The sequence below is a fragment of the Marmota flaviventris genome, chromosome 2 (genome assembly GCF_047511675.1).
Source record: "Marmota flaviventris isolate mMarFla1 chromosome 2, mMarFla1.hap1, whole genome shotgun sequence".
Taxonomy (NCBI): Eukaryota; Metazoa; Chordata; class Mammalia; order Rodentia; family Sciuridae; genus Marmota; species Marmota flaviventris.
In genome coordinates, this window is record NC_092499.1 from 119,860,517 (window position 1) to 119,872,800 (window position 12,284).

Consider the following 12,284-nt stretch of genomic DNA (forward strand, 5'->3'; position numbering starts at 1 on the left):
CAAATGTAAGTTGGCTATGGATCAAAGAATTCAGCAAAAAATAATGAAAGCATTCTGTGAGAATCAATTGACTATGTGGAATTTACAATAAAGATGAATATGCATTATGTGTAAATTGTGTGTTTAAAATCCTTTACATCAACAGAATTTATTTTTATTTTTTGGTACAGGGAATGGAATTCAGGGGTGCTCATCACTGTAGTAAATCCCCAGCCCTTTTTATTTTGTATTTTGAGACATGGTCTCACTAAGTTGCTTAGGGTCTCCCTAAGTTGCCCAAGCTGGCCTTGAACTCGTCATCCTTCTGCCTCAGCTTCCTGAGTTGCTGAAATTTTAGGCATGTGCCATTGAGCCTGGCTATTTCACAAAATTTATAATAAACACGCACACATATATTAATGATACAGTATACATTTTTTTCTTGAAGAACTGGTTGTTAAATAAATATTTGTCAACACACCATTCTGTCACAATCTCCTTTGCCTGAGATTGGCATTGGCGTGATGGTGAATGATACCAGTGTGAGCTCTCCTTCCTGCCCCTGAACTCAGTCTTGTGGGGAGTCCTAGGTAACAACACAGCACTGGGTGGCAGGGAGGGAAAGAGCTGAGATAGAGCAGAGGCCTCCAGGTAGGCCAGGGAGGAATCCAGAAGCGAGGCTTCTGTGGACCCTCACAGGACAAGTAGGAATCAGTCATCCAGGGAAAAACTGTCTTCAGAAACAATGAGTGACAGAGAGTGGGAAATCAAGAAACACAGGACATGGTATGCCTGAGGGTGGTGGCCATGGAATGTTTCTCTTGACCTCATGGTACCAGGGTAGTAGAGAGAGTGCAGCCTCTACCTGAGAGGGTCTTCTGGACCCTACTCCTAAGAAAATTAAGAATTTCTGGGCAGGGGATGGGGTTGGGAGTCAGGTGAGGGGAACAGAGGGTGTTCTTGGTGGAGGAACAGTATGGGTGAAAGCAAGGATGTGAATTCTATAGTGCCTGAGTTGGGGGCAATGTATGCAAAAGGTGAGGCTGGAGAAGTGGCCAGGACCAGGCTGAAGAAATGATCAGGAAGGCCAACAGCCAGATCAAGGAGAGTGTGTATATCTGCATGAGCAGTGAGGAGTCTCAGGACGGCCCTAAATAGGGTGAGGGGTGACATGTTTAGGATCTCTGTGGCTGCTTGGAGAACAGGTTGGATGAGTGTCAGGTGGGGAAAGACCTTTGAGAAGAGCTTTGCACTAAAAAAAGGTGAGAATGATCCAATCTGTTAATTAATATGGGAATGTAAAGAGAAGGATTTATTTTAATTTTAATTTTTTTTTTTTGTACTGGGGATTGAACCCAGGAGCATTTTGCCACTGAGCCACATCCTCAGCTCTTTTTATTTATTTATTTTTTTAAATTTTGAGACAGGGTCTTGTAATATTGCTGTGGCTGGCCTTGAACTTGCAATCTTTCTGCCTCAGCCCTCCTAGTCACTGGGGAATAAGGATTGATTCCAAAGATATGGGGAACAGAGTTGACAGGACTTGACTTCTCAGAATCTGGTTTGGGTGGTTGAGGGTTGAGATAGTCTTTTTGAAGAGTACTTGTCAGCTATTTTGTATAATGTCCCTCAATTGGGGCTTGTCCGATTTTTTAAAATCATAATTAGATTGCACTTTTGCAATTTCTGGCAAGGATATCATAGAAGTAAGTGTACATCAGGAGGTACATGATGTAAATGTCTTATTATCAATGATAGATAATACCCGCCCCTACCCTGGGTACTGAGGATGGTACTGAGGATGGAACCCAGTGCCTTTGTGCATGCTAGGCAAGTACTCTACCACTGAACTACATCCCCAGTCCTTTTTATTTTATTTTGAGGCAGGGTCTCCCTAAATTGTGTCCTCCTTCCTCAGCCTCCGAGTAGTTGGTATTACAGGTGTCTGCCACTATGCCAGGTGACAGGGCCATTTTTGAAGGCAGGATCACAGAAGAGGTATGGATATAGGGAAAAGACCTGGGTTCCAGGTTGGGATAGGGCTGGAGTACGGGAGAGAATTCAGACTAGAGACAGAGCTTTGGCACCTCAGAGGTAGCTGCAGATTTGGCAGGGTGGAGGTGGCAAGGTTGCAAGGGCAGAAGGTGTCAGGATAAGAAGGAGGGACACAGTGGAGGCAAAAGCAAGATTAGCTCTTTTTTTTTTTTTTTTTTTTGGTACTGGGAATTGAACCCAGGGCTGTTTAACCATGGACCCACTTCCCCAGCCCTATTTTGTATTTTATTTAGAGACAGGGTCTTGCTGAGTTGCTTAGGGCCTCGCTTTTGGCTGAGGCTGGCTTTGAACTCACAATCCCCCTGACTCAGATTCTGGAGCCACTGGGATTACAGACTTGCACCACTGCATACGATTGAAAAGCCAATCTTAGAGCTGGGTGTAGTGGCACACAAAAGGGATGCCCTAAGCAATTCAGTGAGATCCTGTCTCTAAGTAAAATACAAAATAGGGCTGAGGATGTGGGTCGGTGGTCGAGTGCCCCTGAGTTTAAAAAAAAAAAAAAAAGACTGGCTTTTCAATGCAACCAAGCAGTCAGGCAAGTGAAAACTGGAACAGTGTCCTGTGAATTTGGCATCCAGGGGCTTGGCCGATGCTCAAGGTTAATGCTCACTAGCGCCAGGCCCAGGCCCAGGTCCAGGTTGGGACTTGTGGGGGACATTTTTCTTTCTCTGCAGTTTGTGGGAGTAGGTTTGAATGGGTACTGCTGGCTGCATGATTCCTGTTCTAAGTGAACGAGTGAGCAGTAGGCAATGTTCTGGATTCCATGTTCGCAGCTGCTGGCTAGACAGTAAGAAATGTGATGAAGCCGGGTTTTATGTAGACCAGAGGGCTGCCCTGCACCCAGCACTTCTAACTAGGCAGAGCAGCCCAGCTGGTGGAGAATCAGCGCTGCAATTGTTGGACACTTCAGACATGGGTGCCCCCAAGTGGTCCGCTGGAGGCACTGCTAGTAAAAAAGAAATAGGAGCCGCCAATGGATGGCAAGATAAAGAAGGTGGGAATGGTACTTGTTCTCTAGACTGGAGCTGCTCTAGAAAGCACTTCACCTCCTTTTATGATAACAAAACTTTATTGAGTTATAATTTACATACAATAAAATGCACATATCTTAATTTTTCAGTTTTATGAGTTTGATAATTTTTATATACCTTGTAACTACCATCTACAACAAGATCTAGAATATTTGTATGACCCCAGAAATTTTTTTCTATACCTTTCCAGTCAATCTATCTCCCTCCTCAATGAGCAACTACTATTCTAACTTCTATCATATTAGATTTCCTGTTCCCAAACTTCATATAAGAGGTGTAAAACAGTAATTTTTTTGTTGTTGTTTTGAGATGGGGTGTTGCTATGTTGCTCAGGCTGTCCTGGAACTCCTGGGCTCAAACAATTCTTCTGCCTCAGCTTCCTGAGTAGCTAGGATGACAAATATGTATCACAGCTTCAGCTTTATTTATTTTTGGTCTGGCTTATTTTGCTCAACATGTTTTTGTAATTCATCCATGTTGTTGTATATATCAGTTTTTTAACTGTTGAGTCATATTCCATTGTATGAATATATGAAAATTTGTAAATTCATTCTCTTATTGCTCATCTTTTCCAGTTTTCAGCTACTATTTGTAAGGTTGCAGGCCAGGGCTGTAGCTCAGTGGTAAAGCACTAGCCTGACAGGTAGGAAGCCTAAGTTTGATCCCTGAACTAGAAAAAAAAATATTAATAAAGTTGCAATAAATATTATTGGTATTTTTTATGACTATGTTTTCATTTCTCTTGAGTATATCTATAGCAGAATTGCTGGGTTAAATGGTAACTTACGGGGCTGGGGTGGTGGCTCAACTGTAGAGCACTCGCCTAGCACATGCAAGGCCCCAGGTTCGATCCTCAGCACCACATAAAAATAAATAAAGGTATTGTGTCCAACCAACTAACTAAAAACTAAATATTAAAAAAAGTAACTTATGTTTACATTATTGAGAGAGCCAGGAGTTTAACAGTGGTAAAGCATGTGCTTAGCATGTACCAGGCCCTGGGTTTAATCCCCAGCACAGCATACAGAATATACATATATACATATAGTGCATATATACTATACATTCAATCCTCAATACAATTTGGGGTGGGCCACAGAGATGTATGCCTATAATCCCAGCAACTTGGGATGCTGAGGCTAAGGATTGCAAGTTCAAGGACAGCCTGGGAAATTTAGTGAGATCCTGTTTCAAAATAAAAACAAAGTGAGGCATGGTGGTGCACGCCTGTGATCCCAGCAGTCTGGGAGGCTGAGGCAGGAAGATTAGGAGTTCAAAGCCAGCCTCAGCAACTTAGCAAGGTGCTAATCAACTCAGTGAGACCCTGTTTTTAAATAAAATACTTAAAAGGCCTAGTGGCTCAGGAGGCTGAGGCAGGAGGATCGCAGGTTTGAAGCCAGTTTCAGCAATTTTTTGAGGTTGTAAGCAATCTAGTGATACCCTGTCTCAAAATGAAAAATTAAAAGGGCTACGGATGTGGCTCAGTGGCTAAGTGCCCCTGGGTTCAATCTCCAGTACAAAATAAATAAATAATAAAAATAAAATGGCTGGGAGTGTAGCTCAGTGGCAGAGTGTCCCTGGGTTCAGTACAGGGAAGAGGAAAAAAAAAAAAAGCTGAGGAACTGCCAAACTGTTTTCCAAAGTGGCTGCACCATTTTACATTCCCACCAGCAGTGTATGAATTCTGATTGCCCCATTTCCTCACCAGTAGTTATCTGTCTTTTTGATTATAGTCATTCTAGTGAATGTGAAGTTGAATCTCATTGTGGTTTTGTTTTGCATTTCTGTGACGACTAATTGTGTATTCATGTGCTTCTTCACCATTTGTATATTTTTTTTGGAGACATTTCTATTCAGATTATTTGCCCATTTTAAAGTGGATTTTTGCCAGGTGGGTGTGGTGGTACTTTCCTTTAATCCCAGGTGACTTGTGAGGCTGAGACAGGAGCGTCAGAAGTTCAAAGCCGGCCTCAGCAATTTAGTGAGACACTATCTCAAAATCAAAAGGGCTGGGAATGTAGTTTAATGGTAGCAGTAGTGGTTCAATTCTCAGTACCAAAAAAAATAAACACAAAATAAATAAATAAAGTGGATAGTTTACCTTTTATAATTGAGTTGTAAAAATGACTCATGTATTCTAGATTCAAGTCTGTTATTAGATATGATTTGCAAATACTTTCTTGAATTCTGTGAGTTGCCTTGGGGAGCTTCAGTCTGGTTGGGGAGAGAGGACAAATACAGGGAGTAAGCAGTGGGGAGCAGTGTGGAAAGGACACATATGTTCAGGGAGATCTAGGGTGGGTCTCTAAGACTCAGGGTTGCCCACCTGAGTAGTGAAGGAGCTGGATGAGATAATCTGACATTGCCTTGGTTCTGCGGCTGAAATGTGTGCCACCGTATGCTGGGTTCTATGCAATCAGGCATGCATATTAAGAATCAGGAAATTGGCATTTCACAAGACTGGGTCGTAGAGGGGCTTGGGGAGAGCAGGCGGCTCTCTGTTAAGAAAAGAAATCCCATAATGTAAAATTCCACAGGACTAACAGCATGCTGGAAGCAGCATGATGTGACTCAGGAGCCAGACAGACTTGCATTTAGATCTTGGCTGTAGTAGATACTACCATATACTGCCTTACCCAAACTCTAAGCCATTCCTGATGGTTTTACTGCAAGCCTCTGGAATTTGCTGATTGAGAGCATTCTCTGCTCAGGAGTGCTAGGAGCAGCCATCAATTAATAATGAAACCTCAGATGGGCATGGTGGCACATGCCTGTAATCCCAGCGACTCAGGAGTCCGAATCAGGAAGATAACAAGTTCAAGGCCAGCTTCAGCAACTTAGTGAGACCCTGTCTCAAAATTTAAAGAATACAATAAAATAAAAAAAGATTGGGAAAGTAGCTTAGTGGCGAAGTGCCCCTATATTCAATCCTCAGTACCAAAAAACAAAAACAAAAACAAAACAAACAAAAGCCCATCAGTCTCCTTGCTTCTTCAGCAGGATGCTTGCATTGTTTTCTGCATTGTCCCAAAGTTTCTCTGAAAGACCAGGCCACAGTTTCTTCCTTTCTTTGTTTCACTCTTCCTATTCCCCTACTAGTGCTTCCTGGGATCATCTCTCAAATAGGAGGATTGCAGTTTTGAAGCCAGCTTCAGCAATTTTTTGAGGTTGTAAGCAACCTAGTGATACCCTGTCTCAAAATGAGAAATCAAAAGGGCTAGGGATGTGGCTCAGTGGCTAAATGCTCTGGGTTCAATCTGCAGTACAAAATAAATAAATAATAAAAATAAAATGGCTGGGGGTGTAGCTATTTGTACTTACATCCTTATCACAGTGTTTGCCTTGGGGAAATACAGCCTAAAGGTATCAGATCTTCCATTTCTTGGATACATCCACTTTATTTCCCTGGAAAGATCATTATACCTATCTGATCTCATCTACAAATGGAGATAATAGCAGTTACTTCATACAAAAGTCATGAGGTTAAACTTCTCACATCAATGTAGCAAAGGTTCAGTAAATGCTGGTCTTCTCCCAGAAACCCTTGGATGGACATGCCTCATTTAGCCATGGTTGGGCAGGAAAAGACGAACAGGCTAGAATTACTACTGTGGATGACTGATTATTTTTCCCAGTTACTTGCCCCTCCTTGCAATGGGATTAAACATTGCCACCATTTGTATTATGACTTTCCTTGACAACCCATGTCAGGAGGAGGGGAACTTTTCTCCCTGTCTCCAAGCACTAATCTTAGACTTAACCTTTTTTTTTCTTCTATTTTTGGTGGAACTGGAGATTGAACAGAGGGTCTTGCACATGGTAGGCACATGCTTTACCATTTTACTTTGAGACAGGGTTTTGCTAAATTGCCAAGGCAGGACTTGAACTTGTAATTCTTCTTCTTCAGCTCCCTGAGTAGCTGGAACTATAAGCATGTATCACTATGCCTGGCTTAATCTGGGCTTTAATCTTTTGACATGCTTTGACTAACAGATGTGATAGTCTCTATATCCGAGCCAATTTGAGTTCAGGCTCTCTCACTCCTGCCTTCTACCATGAAAAAGACATGTATCCAGTGCCTGGCATCCATTAAACATCTATTATGTCCCAGGCACCATTCCATGTGTTACACATGTCTAGTGCCTTTATTCATTTTCTTCTCATAGGAATCCTAAAGACAAAAAGGGCTCCTTATTTTACATATGTGGAAAGCTAAGGTTCAGTGAGAATGAGCACCTGGCTCCAATTTATGCTGCAGGCAGTCTGCCTTCTTGTCCCATGTTCATAACCACTGCACTATACTGCTTCTCATAGTAGATGTTCAGCAAATGCCTGTTGAATAAAAGCTTGTTTAAATAACTGTCACTACTAACAGCATTGTTCCCTTCCGTTAACATAAATGTAGAGGGTACAATCCCCTGGGACAAAGACATGCTTCTGACTTCAGACCTGGCTATTCTTCCTATCTCATCATTGTTAGTTTTATGGCCAAATAGGAGCCCTTCCAATTCTTCCAGTTGTGAAAAGCTGTATGTGGTCATCAGATGAAAACTTCAACATTTTCCCTATAGGATCCACATTAGCCATCAGTTATCTCTTATAATTCCATGTGGATTCTGGAGTGGAATATGGGCCTCAAAGCCTTCTCATGAAGGCCGGGTAAATCCTTATATCTTTCTTGAGGCCCAGACGGACTCCCCATATGTTTCCTGTAGGAGTCATGTGTTATCATCTCTTCAGGTTCCCATTTGTCCTCTCATTGGCTCCTCCCCACAGCTCTATAAATCATCCCAAACTTGCATTATTTCAGGGATAAAGGGCAGTGACCATGTATGTGGGTGCCCCCAGGGACAGGACCAACAGAGTACTCAGTTGTCCTGCTTATAAACCTGAACTCTTCCTTTATGGTTGGACTAGTGGTGGATATTGCTTCCTGTTTAGCCCCTCCCATCCCTGAACCTCCCTCCCTTCTTCCCTCTCTGGCACTAGTTCTTGGCTGCCTTTCTTCACTCCCTCTCCTTCTCATCCCAGCTGTGGGAGTGAGGCCCCATTCCTGGCAGGCTGGAGCCAGACAATGGGCTCTTATTCTGGGCAAAGAATCCCTGCAGTGTCTCCCACCCACTAAGGCCCCCTTCCAGGCCCAGGATGGTGTGGGTGAGGGGTGGGAGGTGGCGGGTACTGTGTGGGGGAGAGCAATTGGCTGGCAGGACAGAGAATGGCCCTGGCTATGGAGATTCCACAGTAGATTTACTATGTAAACATCACTCACAATAAAAGCCTGTCTTCCATTCCCAGCCCCATTTCGCCAAGTGGACTCTCTCAACTCTCCAAATTTAGAATTTTAAAGCATTTATCCTGGTCTCTATTCTCTTTTGGTGTTCATTTCTGCATATTTCTGTGTGCCCCTCCACCTGGCCACTGGGGACTTAACCCAGGTGTGCTTTAGCACAGAGCTACACCCATAGCCCTGTTTATTTATTTAGGTACTAGGGATTGAACCCCGGGGCACTTAACCACTGAGCCTCATCCCTAGTCCTTTTAAATATATTATTTAGAGACAGGGTCTCGCAGAGTTGCTCAGGGCCTTGATAAGTTGCTGAAGCTGGCTTTGAATTCACCATCCTCCTCACCTAGCCCTCACTTACCTGCCTCAGCCTCCTGAGCTGCTGGGATTACAGGCTTGCCCAACTGAGCCCAGTGATTCTATTTTATATTTTTGAGATGGAGTCTTGCTAAATTGCAGAGGCTGGCCTTGAATTTGTAGTCCTCCTGTGTCAGTCTCCCAAGTCCCTGGGATTACGGGTCTGTGCTACCATGTCAGGCTTCTGTTTCTTTTTCTAAGCCTCTCCCTTTTTTCCTATTCCTTTGTGTAGGTTATCTGTTTCTATTTCTGGTTTCTTTCTCATTTCATCATACCTCCTAGTCTTATTTTTTCATGTCTCTTTTCTCTCATGTCTTGTCTCCCTATGTTTCTTTTCCTATATTCACGGCTTGTCTCTCATCTGTCTTTCCGTGGTCCATATATCCATGTCTATGTCTCATCTCTGTCTCTTATGTCACTCTGAGCCTTTGGCTCTGAGGAACTTCATCAGTCACCAAACTCTCTTGTTCTCAAAGTTTTTTTCTTAATCCTCCTTCCTGGCATGTCTTCGAGGCCTCTGGGATCAGCATGGGAGGTTATTCTTCCCAGTTTACAGATTTGAAAGCTGAGGCACTGGCTGCTGATGCCAGGCTCCCATCTCAAGGTCGTTTTCTTGCGCGTACTCGCCTTGCTCTTGTCCCTTAGGTGCCTGCAGACCACCTGACCCGGCCAGGGCCCGGGAACTAGCACCTCGGACAGCTCTTGGAAGGTGCGGAGGTGACCGCGCCTTCCTTCTCGCGAGCGCAGGAGGAGAGGCCTTAAGTGTGGACCGGAAGTCTCGCGAGAGCGGCTGCAGCAGACTGTCCGTGCGGGCGCGCGAGGAACGAGCCCCTGGCGCGCGCGCGCTCCCGCCCCCAGCCTCCGCGCTGCTCGCGGCCGGCTCCCCGCCGCATCCCTCGGGTGCTTCACAGCTTAGCGCAGCGGCCTTTCTGCAGCTGAGCGGCTGCAGCGGGTGAGTTCTGGGCCTGAAGGCTGGGAGGAGGGCTTTGCGGGGAAACTGGGAGCCGAATGGAAGGAGGGTCACCGACTCCAGCTTTGTACCCCCTACACCTCACCTTTGGATACGGGGGGCAGGCCGAGCTTCTGGAGAGGTGGAAAGTCGAGGTGACCTTCCTGTTTGGAGCTAGGGAAGAGTGCTTTGGGCCACCCCAGGCTCCTCCAGCTCCTGCCAGCCCCATCTTCTGTTCCCGCAGAGGGAACCAGAGATTTGGGTGACGTCAGACCCTTGGATTCTGGAGCCTGAGCCTTGGGCCCTCCATCCCCCTCAACCCCACCTGGCGTTCCCTGGAAACTGGCCTCCTCCTCCTGGGGATGGCGCATGCAGCTGGGGATTGGGGCGACTAGAAGCTGGTGCCTGTGGCCTTCCTTGAGCCCTTCGCCACAACAGGCACCTGCAGGTGATCTAAGTTGTATCCACCCTTGCCGACCTTTGAACAGCGAGTGTGAGCTACCTTAGGGTTGGGAGGAGGGGGATGGGAGCATTGGCTCCGGCCTGGACTCCACAATAGATTTGGGTCATGAGTTGGGGCCATGGAGGTAGCTCTTTCCAATGCTGGCAGGAGTTGATATGAGGAAGGAGGAGAGGTGTTTGTGAACCAACCGCTGACCCTCCCTGGGGGAGCTACTGATTTGGGATGGTGGGAACCAAATTCTAGAGGTTGGGACTGAAAATTGGCCATCACAGATTTAAACGGGTTATGTCCCCGCTTTCTCATGGGGAGATCAAGGAGGGCCTGGCAGACTTTCCCATGGACACAAGGAGCGGGGGGGGGGGGGGGGGGAGGCAAGAGCCAGTGAATAGGAGACTTTCTGGAGGAGGTGAGATTTAAACGGAGAGAGCATCCTTGGGGAGATGGTATGGGCAAAGTATAGAGGTGGGAGTGAAGTCTAGCCCTCCTCCCTATCCATTATCCCAGCCATGTGACAGCCCATGGGGTGAGGAAGTCTGGAGAATTTTGCAACCTGTACTCAACTCATTCTGCCTCCATAGGTCAGGACTGTGAAAGAGGGAGATGATTCCAGTAGGTACATGATTGGCAGAGAGCTTTTGTTTGGGGTTACACACAGGGTTGCTAGTTTAGGTTCCCTGTGAGATTGATGAGCCTGAGGGCAAAGTCTCCACTGCTGAGAGAGGACCATCTCCGCTGAATAGGTCACAGAAAGAGGGTCTTAGGTTTAGTAAAACTCAGGAATGAGTTAGTGGGGTTCTGGGAGGGGAGCTCTGTATAGGGGCCTTGGGCTCTTTGGCTATTTCTTTCCCTGGCTGGCCATGGCTGAACAAGTTGATTTCTTCCCTCTCTGGACATCTGTCTGCCCCTACCTTTTTGAAATAATAGGACTAAGTATCATGCTCCCTTGAGGAAGCACTTTGTTCTAGTTTAGAGCAGCCTCCCAGTTCTTCCTCCTCTTCCTTCTGCCTGTCTGGCCCCCCTCCCTCTGCAGGCTTCATTTCCTGTCCTGCTGCCAGCCTGGAGTCTGAAGGTTTCCTGGGGAAAGTGTGATACAAAGGGCTGACAGAAGTTGTGGCCCTAGCCTGTTTGGGGGAGAGCATCAATTTTCCCATCCCATCTTTTGGGAAGATGTCCAAGTCTTAGGCAAGAACTAAATATGAATTGACTGTGCTCTGTGCAGGTCCTTCTTAGAAATTCTATCTGTGAGGGATTGAGGAAGAGATTGGATGAGAATGAGTAACCACTTAGTGTTTGATGACTGAGCACAAAATTTTTGCAGTGGGTTGCAGAGCAGGGATGTCTGGAAAGGCTTCCCAGAAGAGGTGGGATGTGAGAAGATGGTAATATTTAGAGGAGGTGAGAGGGCTACTGGTTTAGGGGCACTGGAAACAAGACTAGTGGCTAGACATGATTTGCACGAAGCTGGTTGTGTAGGAAGCAGGTCAGCCTTTGGTAGAGAAGCACAGGGTGGCAGCTGATTGGCAAAATGCCTTGAGTGCCAGACACAGGATCTGTAGGAGGCTAATGAAGAATCATCAGTGGGACAGTGATAACATGGCCAGGAAAGTGCTGTTTTCTGAGGATGATTCATAGTTCCGGGATATCAGGGATAGAGAGGGGACTGGTAATATGATAAAGAGACGAGAAGTAGAGCAGGAGGGGTAAACTTCCATCTCAACAGATAGGATCTGAGGAAAGAGAAAATAACCATATCTTTGCCAGGAATAAGAAGTTCACGCTGGTAAACTGGAAGCCTAAGCCTAAACTAAACTGGTATTATATATAGGTGTGTGCTACTGCACCAAGCTGAGATCCTTTAACTGAGGAACACAATTTTGCTTCCCCTAATTGCAGTTCTATGAACTTTAAGTGTAAAAGCCAGAGATTCCTCTACCTCCTTGTTATATCCCTCCCCAAGTGAAAGGCTAGACCTGACATAAAGGTAAAGAATCTTGTAGTCTTCCATTTTTGTAACTCCAGTCTCCTACTGTCCTCTGAAATCTTAAATTCTCTCTGTTCTAACCTTTGTATACAAACCAGGCAGCTTTTTCTTAGGCTCTGGCTTCTGTTCCGAATCACACATACTTTGCAGCACTGAATAGCTGACTTCTCTGTATCTGTTGC

The 12,284-nt window shown here is 45.4% G+C and overlaps 1 protein-coding gene across 3 annotated transcripts in view; it reads left to right on the plus strand.

The window, feature by feature from the left end:
- Scamp5 (secretory carrier membrane protein 5) overlaps positions 1–12,284 on the plus strand; it is a 71,166-nt gene that overhangs the window by 39,813 nt on the left and 19,069 nt on the right. Inside the window, exons 2-3 of one of the 3 annotated variants that reach the window (XM_071608475.1) lie at positions 9,355–9,661; positions 9,903–10,106. The exons of 1 other annotated variant lie outside the window; for it this stretch is intronic. The gene's annotated coding sequence lies outside the window, so the exon portion shown is untranslated. The remainder of the gene's footprint in view (positions 1–9,354; positions 9,662–9,902; positions 10,107–12,284) is intronic. One more of the 3 variants, XM_071608474.1, reaches the window with a different exon arrangement.